Below are 17,267 nucleotides of genomic sequence, written 5' to 3'. Positions count from 1 at the left end.
GGATTGAGGATTGAGGATTGAGGGTTGAGGACTGAAGATTGAGGGTTGAGGATTGAGGATTGAGGATCTAGGAATGAGGATTGAAGGTTGAAGATTGAGTATTGAGGATTGAAGATTGAGGATTGAAGATTGAGGATTGAGGATTGAGGATTGAGGATTGAGAATTGAGAATTGAGGATGAGGACTGAGGGTTGAGGATTGAGGTTTGAGGAACGAGGATTGAGGATTGAGGATTGAGGACTGAGGCTTGACGATTGAGTGTTGAATATTGCGGATTCATTACTGAGGATTGAGGATTGAGGATTGAGGATTGAGGATTGAAGACTGAGTATTGAGGATTGATGATTGAGGATTGAGGATTGAGGATTTAGGTTTGAGGACAGAGGACTGAGGATTGAGGTTTGAGGTTTGAGGATTGAGGGTTGAGGACTGAGGATTGAGGATTGGGTATTGAGGATTGAAGAATGAGGATTGAGGATTGAGGATTGAGGGTTGAGGATTGAAGATTGAAGATTGAGGATTGGGTGTGGAGGATTGAAGAATGAGGATTGAGGAATGAGGATTGAGGATTGAGGGTCGAAGATTGAGTATTGAGGATTGAAGCCAGACGATTGAGGATTGAGGATTGAGGATTGAGGATTGAGGATGGAGGATTGAAGATTGAGTATTGAGGGTTGAAGATTGAGGATTGAGGATTGAGAATTGAGGATTGAGGATTGAAGATTGAGGATTGGGGACTGAGTGTTGAGGGTTGAATGATGAGAATTGATGTTTGTGGATAGAGATTTGAAGATTGCTGATTGAGCATTGGGTATTGAAAACTGTGAATTGATGATATTCTATTGAGGATTGAGAATTGACAACTGATTGTTGAGGACTGAGGTCTGAAGATTGAGGATTCAGGATTGAGGATTCAGGTTTGAGGTTTGTGGACTGAGGATTGAGGATTGACGATTGAAGATTGAGGACTGGGTATGGAGGATTGAAGAATGAGGATTGAGGAATGAGGATTGACGATTGAGGATTGAAGATTGAGTATTGAGGATTGAAGCCTGACGATTGAGTATTGAGGATTGAGGATTGAGTATTGAGGTTGAAGTATTGAAGATTGAGTATTGAGGATTGAAGCCTGACGATTGAGGATTGAGGATTGAGGATTGAAGATTGAGGATTGAGGATTGAGGATGAGGGCTGAGGGTTGAGGATTGAGGTTTGAGGACTGAGGACAGAGGACTGAGGATTGAGAATTGAGGATTGAGGATTGAGGATTGAAGATTGAGGATTGGGTATGGAGGATTGAAGAATGTGGATTGAGGAATGAGGATTGAGGATGAAGTATTGAAGCTTGAGTATTGAGGATTGAAGCCTGACGATTGAGGATTGAGGATTGAGGATTGAGGATTTAGGGTGGAGGATTGAAGATTGAGGATTGATGATTGAGGATTGAGGATTGAGGATTGAAGATTGAGGATTGGGGACTGAGTGTTGAGTGTTGAATGATGAGAATTGATGTTTGTGGATAGAGATTTGAAGATTGCAGATTCAGTATTGGGTATTGAAAACTGTGAGTTGATGATATTCTATTGAGAATTGAGAATTGACAACTGATTGTTGAGGACTGAGTTCTGAAGATTGAGGATTCAGGATTGAGTATTCAGGTATGAGGTTTGAGGTCTGAGGATTGAGGACTGAGGATTGAGGATTGAGGGTTGAGGATTGAGGGTTGAAGGTTGAAGATTGAGTATTGAGGATTGAAGCCAGACGATTGAGGATTCAGGATTGAGGATTCAGGTTTGAGGTTTGAGGACTGAGGATTCAGGATTGAGTATTGAAGATTGAGGACTGGGTATGGAGGATTGAAGAATGAGGACTGAGGAATGAGGATTGACGATTGACGATTGAAGATTGAGTATTGAGGATTGAAGCCTGACGATTGAGGATTGAGGATTGAGGATTGAGTATTGAGGTTGAAGTATTGAAGATTGAGTATTGAGGATTGAAGCCTGACGATTGAGGATTGAGGATTGAGAATTGAGGGTTGAGGAATGAGGATTGAAGATTGAGTATTGGGTATGGAGGATTGAAGAATGTGGATTGAGGAATGAGGATTGAGAATTGAGGATTGAGGATTGAGGATTGAAGATTGAGGATTGGGTATTGAGGATTGAAGAATGTGGATTGAGGGTTGAGGATTGAGTATTGAGGATTGAAGATTGGGGATTGGGGATTGAGTATTGAGGATTGAGGATTGAGTATTGAGAATTGAGGATTGAGGTTTGAGGACTGAGGACTGAGGATTGAGGATTGAGGATAGAGGGTTGAGGATTGAGGATTGAGGATTGAAGATTGAGGATTGGGGACTGAGTGTTGAGGGTTGAATGATGAGAATTGATGTTTGTGGATAGAGATTTGAAGATTGCAGATTGAGTATTGGGTATTGAAAACTGTGGATTGATGATATTCTACTGAGGATTGAGGATTTGACAACTGATTGTTGAGGACTGAGGATCGAGGATTGAGAATTGAGGATTGAGGATTGAGGATTGAAGATTGAGGATTGGGTATGGAGGATTGAAGAATGTGGATTGAGGAATGAGGATTCAGGATTGAGGATTGAAGATTGAGTATTGAGGATTGAAGCATGACGATTGAGGATTGAGGATTGAGGATTGAGGATTGAGGATGAAGTATTGAAAATTGAGTATTGAGGATTGAAACCTGACGATTGAGGATTGAGGATTGAGGATTGAGGGTGAGGGATTGCAGATTGAGGACTGAGGATTGAGGATTGAGGATTGAGGATTGAAGATCGAGGATTGGGGACTGAGTGTTGAGTGTTGAATGATGAGAATTGATGTTTGTGGATAGAGATTTGAAGATTGCAGATTGAGTATTGGGTACGGAAAACTGTGAGTTGGTGATATTCTATTGAGGATTGAGAATTGCCAGCTGATTGTTGAGGACTGAGGTCTGAAGATTGAGGATTCAGGATTGAGTATTCAGGTATGAGGTTTGAGGTCTGACGATTGAGGATTGAGGATTGAGGATTGAGGATTGAGGATTGAGGATTGAGGGTTGAAGGTTGAGGATAGGGTATTGCGGATTGAACATTGAGGATTGAGGATTGAGGGTTGAGGATTGAGGATTGAGGACTGAAGATTGAATATTGATGATTGAAGATTGAGGATTGAGGAATGACTGTTGTGGGTTGAGGACGAGGACTGAGGGTTGAGTATTGATTTTTGAGGTCTGAGGATTGAGGGTTGAGGATTGAGAATTGAGGATTGAGGTTTGTGGATTGAAGATTGAGAATTGGGTGTTGAGGATTGAAGAATGAGGTTTGAGGATTGAGGATTGAGGATTGAGGATTGAAGACGGAGTATTGAGGATTGAAGATTGAGGACTGAGGATTGAGGATTTAGGATTGAGGATTGAGGATTGAGGATTAAAGATTGAGTATTGAGTATTGAAGATTGAGGATTGAGGGTTGAGGAATAAGGACTGAGGATTGAAGATTGAGGATTGGGGATTGAGGATTGACTATTGAGGATTGAGTATTGAGGATTGAGGGTTGATTATTGAAGATTGAGTATTGATGATTGAAGATTGAGAATTGAGGATTGACTATTGAGGACTGAGGATGAGGGCTGAGGGTTGAGGATTGAGGTTTGAGGACAGAGGACTGAGGATTGAGGTTTGAGGTTTAAGGATTGAGGATTGAGGACTGAGGATTGAGGATTGGGTATTGAGGATTGAAGAATGAGGATTGAGGATTGAGGATTGATGGTTGAGGACTGAAGATTGAGGGTTGAGGATAGAGGATTGAGGATCTAGGAATGAGGATTGAAGGTTGAAGATTGAGTATTGAGGATTGAAGATTGAGGATTGAAGATTGAGGATTGAGGATTGAGGATTGAGGATTCAGAATTGAGAATTGAGGATGAGGACTGAGGGTTGAGGATTGAGGTTTGAGGAACGAGGATTGAGGATTGAGGATTGAGGACTGAGGCTTGACGATTGAGTGTTGAAGATTGCGGATTCATAACTGAGGATTGAGGATTGAGGATTGAGGATTGAGGATTAAAGACTGAGTATTGAGGATTGAAGATTGAGGATTGAGGATTGAGGATTTAGGTTTGAGGACAGAGGACTGAGGATTGATGTTTGAGGTTTGAGGATTGAGGGTTGAGGACTGAGGATTGAGGATTGGGTATTGAGGATTGAAGAATGAGGATTGAGGATTGAGGATTGAGGGTTGAGGATTGAAGATTGAAGATTGAGGATTGGGTGTGGAGGATTGAAGAATGAGGATTGAGGAATGAGGATTGAGGATTGAGGGTTGAAGATTGAGTATTGAGGATTGAAGCCAGACGATTGAGGATTGAGGATTGAGGATTGAGGATTGAGGATGGAGGATTGAAGATTGAGTATTGAGGGTTGAAGATTGAGGATTGAGGATTGAGGATTGAGGATTGAGGATTGAAGATTGAGGATTGGGGACTGAGTGTTGAGGGTTGAATGATGAGAATTGATGTTTGTGGATAGAGATTTGAAGATTGCTGATTGAGCATTGGGTATTGAAAACTGTGAATTGATGATATTCTATTGAGGATTGAGAATTGACAACTGATTGTTGAGGACTGAGGTCTGAAGATTGAGGATTCAGGATTGAGGATTCAGGTTTGAGGTTTGAGGACTGAGGATTGAGTATTGAGGATTGAAGATTGGGGATTGGGGATTGAGTATTGAGGATTGAGGATTGAGTATTGAGAATTGAGGATTGAGGTTTGAGGACTGAGGACTGAGGATTGAGGATTGAGGATAGAGGGTTGAGGATTGAGGATTGAGGATTGAAGATTGAGGATTGGGGACTGAGTGTTGAGGGTTGAATGATGAGAATTGATGTTTGTGGATAGAGATTTGAAGATTGCAGATTGAGTATTGGGTATTGAAAACTGTGGATTGATGATATTCTACTGAGGATTGAGGATTTGACAACTGATTGTTGAGGACTGAGGATCGAGGATTGAGAATTGAGGATTGAGGATTGAGGATTGAAGATTGAAGATTGGGTATGGAGGATTGAAGAATGTGGATTGAGGAATGAGGATTCAGGATTGAGGATTGAAGATTGAGTATTGAGGATTGAAGCATGACGATTGAGGATTGAGGATTGAGGATTGAGGATTGAGGATGAAGTATTGAAAATTGAGTATTGAGGATTGAAACCTGACGATTGAGGATTGAGGATTGAGGATTGAGGGTGAGGGATTGCAGATTGAGGACTGAGGATTGAGGATTGAGGATTGAGGATTGAAGATCGAGGATTGGGGACTGAGTGTTGAGTGTTGAATGATGAGAATTGATGTTTGTGGATAGAGATTTGAAGATTGCAGATTGAGTATTGGGTATTGAAAACTGTGAGTTGGTGATATTCTATTGAGGATTGAGAATTGCCAGCTGATTGTTGAGGACTGAGGTCTGAAGATTGAGGATTCAGGATTCAGTATTCAGGTATGAGGTTTGAGGTCTGACGATTGAGGGTTGAGGATTGAGGATTGAGGATTGAGGATTGAGGATTGAGGGTTGAAGGTTGAGGATAGGGTATTGCGGATTGAACATTGAGGATTGAGGATTGAGGGTTGAGGATTGAGGATTGAGGACTGAAGATTGAATATTGATGATTGAAGATTGAGGATTGAGGAATGACTGTTGTGGGTTGAGGACGAGGACTGAGGGTTGAGTATTGATTTTTGAGGTCTGAGGATTGAGGGTTGAGGATTGAGAGTTGAGGATTGAGGTTTGAGGATTGAAGATTGAGAATTGGGTGTTGAGGATTGAAGAATGAGGTTTGAGGATTGAGGATTGAGGATTGAGGATTGAAGACGGAGTATTGAGGATTGAAGATTGAGGACTGAGGATTGAGGATTTAGGATTGAGGATTGAGGATTGAGGATTAAAGATTGAGTATTGAGTATTGAAGATTGAGGATTGAGGATTGAGGAATAAGGACTGAGGATTGAAGATTGAGGATTGGGGATTGAGGATTGACTATTGAGGATTGAGTATTGAGGATTGAGGGTTGATTATTGAAGATTGAGTATTGATGATTGAAGATTGAGAATTGAGGATTGAGTATTGAGGACTGAGGATGAGGGCTGAGGGTTGAGGATTGAGGTTTGAGGACAGAGGACTGAGGATTGAGGTTTGAGGTTTAAGGATTGAGGATTGAGGACTGAGGATTGAGGATTGGGTATTGAGGATTGAAGAATGAGGATTGAGGATTGAGGATTGATGGTTGAGGACTGAAGATTGAGGGTTGAGGATAGAGGATTGAGGATCTAGGAATGAGGATTGAAGGTTGAAGATTGAGTATTGAGGATTGAAGATTGAGGATTGAAGATTGAGGATTGAGGATTGAGGATTGAGGATTCAGAATTGAGAATTGAGGATGAGGACTGAGGGTTGAGGATTGAGGTTTGAGGAACGAGGATTGAGGATTGAGGATTGAGGACTGAGGCTTGACGATTGAGTGTTGAAGATTGCGGATTCATAACTGAGGATTGAGGATTGAGGATTGAGGATTGAGGATTAAAGACTGAGTATTGAGGATTGAAGATTGAGGATTGAGGATTGAGGATTTAGGTTTGAGGACAGAGGACTGAGGATTGAGGTTTGAGGTTTGAGGATTGAGGGTTGAGGACTGAGGATTGAGGATTGGGTATTGAGGATTGAAGCCTGACGATTGAGGATTGAGGATTGAGGATTGAGGAATGATTGTTGTGGATTGAGGACGAGGACTGAGGGTTGAGTATTGATGTTTGATGTCTGAGGATTGAGGGTTGAGGATTGAGGATTGGGTATTGAGGATTGAAGAATGAGGATTGAGGATTGAGGATTGATGGTTGAGGACTGAAGATTGAGGGTTGAGGATAGAGGATTGAGGATCTAGGAATGAGGATTGAAGGTTGAAGATTGAGTATTGAGGATTGAAGATTGAGGATTGAAGATTGAGGATTGAGGATTGAGGATTGAGGATTCAGAATTGAGAATTGAGGATGAGGACTGAGGGTTGAGGATTGAGGTTTGAGGAACGAGGATTGAGGATTGAGGATTGAGGACTGAGGCTTGACGATTGAGTGTTGAAGATTGCGGATTCATAACTGAGGATTGAGGATTGAGTATTGAGGTTGAAGTATTGAAGATTGAGTATTGAGGATTGAAGCCTGACGATTGAGGATTGAGGATTGAGGATTGAAGATTGAGGATTGAGGATTGAGGATGAGGGCTGAGGGTTGAGGATTGAGGTTTGAGGACTGAGGACAGAGGACTGAGGATTGAGAATTGAAGATTGAGGATTGAGGATTGAAGATTGAGGATTGGGTATGGAGGATTGAAGAATGTGGATTGAGGAATGAGGATTGAGGATCAAGTATTGAAGCTTGAGTATTGAGGATTGAAGCCTGACGATTGAGGATTGAGGATTGAGGATTGAGGATTTAGGGTGGAGGATTGAAGATTGAGGATTGATGATTGAGGATTGAGGATTGAGGATTGAAGATTGAGGATTGGGGACTGAGTGTTGAGTGTTGAATGATGAGAATTGATGTTTGTGGATAGAGATTTGAAGATTGCAGATTCAGTATTGGGTATTGAAAACTGTGAGTTGATGATATTCTATTGAGAATTGAGAATTGACAACTGATTGTTGAGGACTGAGTTCTGAAGATTGAGGATTCAGGATTGAGTATTCAGGTATGAGGTTTGAGGTCTGAGGATTGAGGATTGAGGATTGAGGATTGAGGGTTGAGGATTGAGGGTTGAAGGTTGAAGATTGAGTATTGAGGATTGAAGCCAGACGATTGAGGATTGAGGATTGAGGATTGAGGATTGAGGATGGAGGATTGAAGATTGAGTATTGAGGGTTGAAGATTGAGGATTGAGGATTGAGGATTGAGGATTGAGGATTGAAAATTGAGGATTGGGGACTGAGTGTTGAGGGTTGAGTGATGAGAATTGATGTTTGTGGATAGAGATTTGAAGATTGCTGATTGAGCATTGGGTATTGAAAACTGTGAATTGATGATATTCTATTGAGGATTGAGGATTGACAACGGATTGTTTAGGACTGAGGTCTGAAGATTGAGGATTCAGGATTGAGGATTCAGGTTTGAGGTTTGAGGACTGAGGATTGAGGATTGAGGATTGAAGATTGAGGACTGGGTATGGACGATTGAAGAATGAGGATTGAGGAATGAGGATTAACGATTGAGGATTGAAGATTGAGTATTGAGGATTGAAGCCTGACGATTGAGTATTGAGGATTGAGGATTGAGTATTGAGGTTGAAGTATTGAAGATTGGGTTTTGAGGATTGAAGCCTGACGATTGAGGATTGAGGATTGAGGATTGAGGAATGATTGTTGTGGATTGAGGACGAGGACTGAGGGTTGAGTATTGATGTTTGATGTCTGAGGATTGAGGGTTGAGGATTGAGAATTGAGGATTGAGGATTGAGGATTGAGGATAGAGGATTGAGGATTGAGGATTGAAGGTTGTGGATTGGGTATTGCGGATTGAACATTGAGGATTGAGGATTGAGGGTTAAGGATTGAGGATTGAGGACTGAAGATTGAATATTGATGATTGAAGATTGAGGATTGAGGAATGATTGTTGTGGATTGAGGACGAGGACTGAGGGTTGAGTATTGATGTTTGATGTCTGAGGATTGAGGGTTGAGGATTGAGAATTGAGGATTGAGGATTGAGGATTGAAGATTGAGGATTGGGTGTTGAGGATTGATGAATGAGGATTGAGAATTGAGGATTGAGGATTGAGGATTGAAGACTGAGTATTGAGGATTGAAGATTGAGGATTGAGGATTGAGGATTTAGGATTGAGGATTGAGGATTGAGGATTAAAGATTGAGTATTGAGGAATGAAGATTGAGGATTGAGGATTGAGGATTGAGGATTGAGGATTGAAGATTGAGGATTGGGGATTGAGGATTGACGATTGAGGATTGAGTATTGAGAATTGAGAATTGACGATGAGGACTGAGGGTTGAGGATTGAGGTTTGAGGATCGAGGATTGAGGATTGAGGATTGAGGACTGAGGATTGACGATTGAGTATTGAAGATTGAGGATTGATTACTGAGGATTGAGGATTGAGGATTGAGGATTGAGGATTGAGGATTGAGGATTGAAGATTGAGTAATGAGGATTGGTATTGAGGATCGAGGATTGAGGATTGAGGATTGAGGATTGAGGATGAGGGCTGAATGTTGAGTGTTGAGGTTTGAGTATTGAATCCTGAGAATTCAGGATATTCTATTGTGTATTGAGAATTGAGGATTGATGGTTGAGTAATGAGGATTGAGGATTGAGGACTGCGGATTGAGTTTTGAGGATTGAGGATTGAGGATTGAGGATTGAATATTGAATATTGAGGATTGAAGATTGAAGATTGAGGATTGAGGATTGATGATTGAGGATTGAGGATTGAAGATTGAGTATTGAGGATTGAAGATTGAGGATTGGGGATTGAGTATTGAGGATTGAGGATTGAAGATTGAGGATTGAGGATTGAGGATGAGGGCTGAGGGTTGAGGATTGATGTTTGAGGACTGAGGAGTGAGGATTGAGGATCGAGAATTGAGGATTGAGTATTGAGGATTGAAGATTGAGGATTGGGCATGGAGGATTGAAGAATGAGGATTGAGGAATGAGGATTGAGGATTGAGGATTGAGGATGGAGGATTGAAGTTTGAGTATTGAGGGTTGAAGGTTGAGGATTGAGGATTGAGGATTGAGGATTGAGGATTGAAGATTGAGGATTGGGGACTGAGTGTTGAGGGTTGAATGATGAGAATTGATGTTTGTGGATAGAGATTTGAAGATTGCTGATTGAGCATTGGGTATTGAAAACTGTGAATTGATGATATTCTATTGAGGATTGAGGATTGACAACTGATTGTTTAGGACTGAGGTCTGAAGATTGAGAATTCAGGATTGAGGATTCAGGTTTGAGGTTTGAGGACTGAGGATTGAGGATTGAGGATTGAAGATTGAGGACTGGGTATGGACGATTGAAGAATGAGGATTGAGGAATGAGGATTGAAGATTGAGGATTGAAGATTGAGTATTGAGGATTGAAGCCTGACGATTGAGTATTGAGGATTGAGGATTGAGTATTGAGGTTGAAGTATTGAAGATTGAGTATTGAGGATTGAAGCCTGACGATTGAGGATTGAGGATTGAGAATTGAGGGTTGAGGATTGAGGATTGAAGATTGAGGATTGGGTATGGAGGATTGAAGAATGTGGATTGAGGAATGAGGATTCAGGATTGAGGATTGAAGATTGAGTATTGAGGATTGAAGCATGACGATTGAGGATTGAGGATTGAGGATTGAGGATTGAGGATGAAGTATTGAAAATTGAGTATTGAGGATTGAAACCTGACGATTGAGGATTGAGGATTGAGGATTGAGGGTGAGGGATTGAAGATTGAGGACTGAGGATTGAGGATTGAGGATTGAGGATTGAAGATCGAGGATTGGGGACTGAGTGTTGAGTGTTGAATGATGAGAATTGATGTTTGTGGATAGAGATTTGAAGATTGCAGATTGAGTATTGGGTATTGAAAACTGTGAGTTGGTGATATTCTATTGAGGATTGAGAATTGACAGCTGATTGTTGAGGACTGAGGTCTGAAGATTGAGGATTCAGGATTGAGTATTCAGGTATGAGGTTTGAGGTCTGACGATTGAGGATTGAGGATTGAGGATTGAGGATTGAGGATTGAGGATTGAGGGTTGAAGGTTGAGGATAGGGTATTGCGGATTGAACATTGAGGATTGAGGATTGAGGGTTGAGGATTGAGGATTGAGGACTGAAGATTGAATATTGATGATTGAAGATTGAGGATTGAGGAATGACTGTTGTGGGTTGAGGACGAGGACTGAGGGTTGAGTATTGATTTTTGAGGTCTGAGGGTTGGTTATTGAAGATTGAGTATTGATGATTGAAGATTGAGAATTGAGGATTGAGTATTGAGGATTGAGGATGAGGGCTGAGGGTTGAGGATTGAGGTTTGAGGACAGAGGACTGAGGATTGAGGTTTGAGGTTTAAGGATTGAGGATTGAGGATTGCGGACTGAGGATTGAGGATTGGGTATTGAGGATTGAAGAATGAGGATTGAGGATTGAGGATTGATGGTTGAGGACTGAAGATTGAGGGTTGAGGATTGAGGATTGAGGATCTAGGAATGAGGATTGAAGGTTGAAGATTGAGTATTGAGGATTGAAGATTAAGGATTGAAGATTGAGGATTGAGGATTGAGGATTGAGGATTGAGAATTGAGAATTGAGGATGAGGACTGAGGGTTGAGGATTGAGGTTTGAGGAACGAGGATTGAGGATTGAGGATTGAGGACTGAGGCTTGACGATTGAGTGTTGATGATTGCGGATTCATTACTGAGGATTGAGGATTGAGGATTGAGGATTGAGTATTGAAGACTGAGTATTGAGGATTGAAGATTGAGGATTGAGGATTGAGGATTTAGGTTTGAGGACAGAGGACTGAGGATTGAGGTTTGAGGTTTGAGGATTGAGGGTTGAGGACTGAGGATTGAGGATTGGGTATTGAGGATTGAAGAATGAGGATTGAGGATTGAGGATTGAGGGTTGAGGATTGAAGATTGAAGATTGAGGATTGGGTATGGAGGATTGAAGAATGAGGATTGAGGAATGAGGATTGAGGATTGAGGGTCGAAGATTGAGTATTGAGGATTGAAGCCAGACGATTGAGGATTGAGGATTGAGGATTGAGGATTGAGGATGGAGGATTGAAGATTGAGTATTGAGGGTTGAAGATTGAGGATTGAGGATTGAGGATTGAGGATTGAGGATTGAAGATTGAGGATTGGGTACTGAGTGTTGAGGGTTGAATGATGAGAATTGATGTTTGTGGATAGAGATTTGAAGATTGCTGATTGAGCATTGGGTATTGAAAACTGTGAATTGATGATATTCTATTGAGGATTGAGAATTGACAACTGATTGTTGAGGACTGAGGTCTGAAGATTGAGGATTCAGGATTGAGGATTCAGGTTTGAGGTTTGTGGACTGAGGATTGAGGATTGAGGATTGAAGATTGAGGACTGGGTATGGAGGATTGAAGAATGAGGATTGAGGAATGAGGATTGACGATTGAGGATTGAAGATTGAGTATTGAGGACTGAAGCCTGACGATTGAGTATTGAGGATTGAGGATTGAGTATTGAGGTTGAAGTATTGAAGATTGAGTATTGAGGATTGAAGCCTGACGATTGAGGATTGAGGATTGAGGATTGAAGATTGAGGATTGAGGATTGAGTGTTGAGGATTGAGGATTGAGGATTGAGGATTGAGGATGAGGGCTGATGTCTGTGTGTTGAGGTTTGAGTATTGAATCCTGAGAATTCAGGATTTTCTATTGAGTTTGAGAATTGAGGATTGATGGTTGAGTATTGAGGATTGAGGATTGAGGATTGAGTATTGAGTATTGAGGATTGAGGATTGAGGATTGAATATTGAATATTGATGATTGAAGATTGAGGATCGAGGATTGAGTGTTGTGGATCGACGACGAGGACCGAGGGTTGAGTATTGATGTTTGATGTCTGAGGATTGAGGATTGAGGATTGAGAATTGAGGATTGAGGATTGAGGATTGAAGATTGACGATTGGGTGTTGAGGATTAAAGAATGAGGATTGAGGATTGAGGATGGAGGTTTCAGGATTGAAGATTGAGTATTGAGGATTGAAGATTGAGGATTGATGTCTGAGGATTGAGGATTGAGTATTGAGAATTGAGGATTGATGATTGAGGATTGAAGATTGAGGATTGGGTATTGAGGATTGATGAATGAGGTTTGAAGGTTGAGGATTGAGTTTTGAGGATTGAGGATTGAGGATTGAGGATTGAAGACGGAGTATTGAGGATTGAAGATTGAGGACTGAGGATTGAGGATTTAGGATTGAGGATTGAGGATTGAGGATTAAAGATTGAGTATTGAGTATTGAAGATTGAGGATTGAGGATTGAGGAATAAGGACTGAGGATTGAAGATTGAGGATTGGGGATTGAGGATTGACTATTGAGGATTGAGTATTGAGGATTGAGGGTTGATTATTGAAGATTGAGTATTGATGATTGAAGATTGAGAATTGAGGATTGAGTATTGAGGACTGAGGATGAGGGCTGAGGGTTGAGGATTGTGGTTTGAGGACAGAGGACTGAGGATTGAGGTTTGAGGTTTAAGGATTGAGGATTGAGGACTGAGGATTGAGGATTGGGTATTGAGGATTGAAGAATGAGGATTGAGGATTGAGGATTGATGGTTGAGGACTGAAGATTGAGGGTTGAGGATAGAGGATTGAGGATCTAGGAATGAGGATTGAAGGTTGAAGATTGAGTATTGAGGATTGAAGATTGAGGATTGAAGATTGAGGATTGAGGATTGAGGATTGAGGATTCAGAATTGAGAATTGAGGATGAGGACTGAGGGTTGAGGATTGAGGTTTGAGGAACGAGGATTGAGGATTGAGGATTGAGGACTGAGGCTTGACGATTGAGTGTTGAAGATTGCGGATTCATAACTGAGGATTGAGGATTGAGGATTGAGGATTGAGGATTAAAGACTGAGTATTGAGGATTGAAGATTGAGGATTGAGGATTGAGGATTTAGGTTTGAGGACAGAGGACTGAGGATTGAGGTTTGAGGTTTGAGGATTGAGGGTTGAGGACTGAGGATTGAGGATTGGGTATTGAGGATTGAAGAATGAGGATTGAGGATTGAGGATTGATGGTTGAGGACTGAAGATTGAGGGTTGAGGATAGAGGATTGAGGATCTAGGAATGAGGATTGAAGGTTGAAGATTGAGTATTGAGGATTGAAGATTGAGGATTGAAGATTGAGGATTGAGGATTGAGGATTGAGGATTCAGAATTGAGAATTGAGGATGAGGACTGAGGGTTGAGGATTGAGGTTTGAGGAACGAGGATTGAGGATTGAGGATTGAGGACTGAGGCTTGACGATTGAGTGTTGAAGATTGCGGATTCATAACTGAGGATTGAGGATTGAGGATTGAGGATTGAGGATTAAAGACTGAGTATTGAGGATTGAAGATTGAGGATTGAGGATTGAGGATTTAGGTTTGAGGACAGAGGACTGAGGATTGAGGTTTGAGGTTTGAGGATTGAGGGTTGAGGACTGAGGATTGAGGATTGGGTATTGAGGATTGAAGCCTGACGATTGAGGATTGAGGATTGAGGATTGAGGAATGATTGTTGTGGATTGAGGACGAGGACTGAGGGTTGAGTATTGATGTTTGATGTCTGAGGATTGAGGGTTGAGGATTGAGAATTGAGGATTGAGGATTGAGGATTGAGGATTGAGGATTGAGGATTGAGGATTGAAGGTTGAGGATTGGGTATTGCGGATTGAACATTGAGGATTGAGGATTGAGGGTTAAGGATTGAGGATTGTGGACTGAAGATTGAATATTGATGATTGAAGATTGAGGATTGAGGAATGATTGTTGTGGACTGAGGACGAGGACTGACGGTTGAGTATTGATGTTTGATGTCTGAGGATTGAGGGTTGAGGATTGAGAATTGAGGATTGAGGATTGAGGATTGAAGATTGAGGATTGGGTGTTGAGGATTGATGAATGAGGATTGAGAATTGAGGATTGAGGATTGAGGATTGAAGACTGAGTATTGAGGATTGAAGATTGAGGATTGAGGATTGAGGATTTAGGATTGAGGATTGAGGATTGAGGATTAAAGATTGAGTATTGAGGAATGAAGATTGAGGATTGAGGATTGAGGATTGAGGATTGAGGATTGAAGATTGAGGATTGGGGATTGAGGATTGACGATTGAGGATTGAGTATTGAGGATTGAGAATTGAGGGTTGATTATTGAAGATTGAGAATTGATGATTGAAGATTGAGAATTGAGGATTGAGTATTGAGGACTGAGGATGAGGGCTGAGGGTTGATGGTTGAGGTTTGAGGACAGAGGACTGAGGGTTGAGGTTTGAGGTTTGAGGATTGAGGATTGAGGACTGAGGATTGAGGATTGGGTAATGAGGATTGAAGAATGAGGATTGAGGATTGAGGATTGAGGGTTGAGGATTGAAGATTGAGGGTTGGGGATTGAGGATTGAGGATCTAGGATTGAGGGTTGGGGATTGAGGATTGGCTATTGAGCATTGAGTATTGAGGATTGAGGATTGAGGGTTGATTATTGAAGATTGAGTATTGATGATTGAAGATTGAGAATTGAGGATTGAGTATTGAGGACTGAGGATGAGGGCTGAGGGTTGAGGATTGAGGTTTGAGGACAGAGGACTGAGGATTGAGGTTTGTGGTTTAAGGATTGAGGATTGAGGACTGAGGATTGAGGATTGGGTATTGAGGATTGAAGAATGAGGATTGAGGATTGAGGATTGAGGGTTGAGGACTGAAGATTGAGGGTTGAGGATTGAGGATTGAGGATCTAGGAATGAGGATTGAAGGTTGAAGATTGAGTATTGAGGATTGAAGATTGAGGATTGAAGATTGAGGATTGAGGATTGAGGATTGAGGATTGAGAATTGAGAATTGAGGATGAGGACTGAGGGTTGAGGATTGAGGTTTGAGGAACGAGGATTGAGGATTGAGGATTGAGGACTGAGGCTTGACGATTGAGTGTTGAAGATTGCGGATTCATTACTGAGGATTGAGGATTGAGGATTGAGGATTGAGGATTGAAGACTGAGTATTGAGGATTGAAGATTGAGGATTGAGGATTGAGTATTTAGGTTTGAGGACAGAGGACTGAGGATTGAGGTTTGAGGTTTGAGGATTGAGGGTTGAGGACTGAGGATTGAGGATTGGGCATTGAGGATTGAAGAATGAGGATTGAGGATTGAGGATTGAGGGTTGAGGATTGAAGATTGAAGATTGAGGATTGGGTATGGAGGATTGAAGAATGAGGATTGAGGAATGAGGATTGAGGATTGAGGGTCGAAGATTGAGTATTGAGGATTGAAGCCAGACGATTGAGGATTGAGGATTGAGGATTGAGGATTGAGGATGGAGGATTGAAGATTGAGTATTGAGGGTTGAAGATTGAGGATTGAGGATTGAGGATTGAGGATTGAGGATTGAAGATTGAGGATTGGGTACTGAGTGTTGAGGGTTGAATGATGAGAATTGATGTTTGTGGATAGAGATTTGAAGATTGCTGATTGAGCATTGGGTATTGAAAACTGTGAATTGATGATATTCTATTGAGGATTGAGAATTGACAACTGATTGTTGAGGACTGAGGTCTGAAGATTGAGGATTCAGGATTGAGGATTCAGGTTTGAGGTTTGTGGACTGAGGATTGAGGATTGAGGATTGAAGATTGAGGACTGGGTATGGAGGATTGAAGAATGAGGATTGAGGAATGAGGATTGACGATTGAGGATTGAAGATTGAGTATTGAGGACTGAAGCCTGACGATTGAGTATTGAGGATTGAGGATTGAGTATTGAGGTTGAAGTATTGAAGATTGAGTATTGAGGATTGAAGCCTGACGATTGAGGATTGAGGATTGAGGATTGAAGATTGAGGATTGAGGATTGAGGATGAGGGCTGAGGGTTGAGGATTGAGGTTTGAGGACTGAGGACAGAGGACTGAGGATTGAGAATTGAAGATTGAGGATTGAGGATTGAAGATTGAGGATTGGGTATGGAGGATTGAAGAATGTGGATTGAGGAATGAGGATTGAGGATGAAGTATTGAAGCTTGAGTATTGAGGATTGAAGCCTGACGATTGAGGATTGAGGATTGAGGATTGAGGATTTAGGGTGGAGGATTGAAGATTGAGGATTGATGATTGAGGATTGAGGATTGAGGATTGAAGATTGAGGATTGGGGACTGAGTGTTGAGTGTTGAATGATGAGAATTGATGTTTGTGGATAGAGATTTGAAGATTGCAGATTCAGTATTGGGTATTGAAAACTGTGAGTTGATGATATTCTATTGAGAATTGAGAATTGACAACTGATTGTTGAGGACTGAGTTCTGAAGATTGAGGATTCAGGATTGAGTATTCAGGTATGAGGTTTGAGGTCTGAGGATTGAGGATTGAGGATTGAGGATTGAGGGTTGAGGATTGAGGGTTGAAGGTTGAAGATTGAGTATTGAGGATTGAAGCCAGACGATTGAGGATTGAGGATTGA

This window comes from Calliopsis andreniformis, unplaced genomic scaffold, assembly GCF_051401765.1.
Source record: "Calliopsis andreniformis isolate RMS-2024a unplaced genomic scaffold, iyCalAndr_principal scaffold0041, whole genome shotgun sequence".
Taxonomy (NCBI): Eukaryota; Metazoa; Arthropoda; class Insecta; order Hymenoptera; family Andrenidae; genus Calliopsis; species Calliopsis andreniformis.
Note: the sequence above shows the minus strand (reverse complement) of the source record.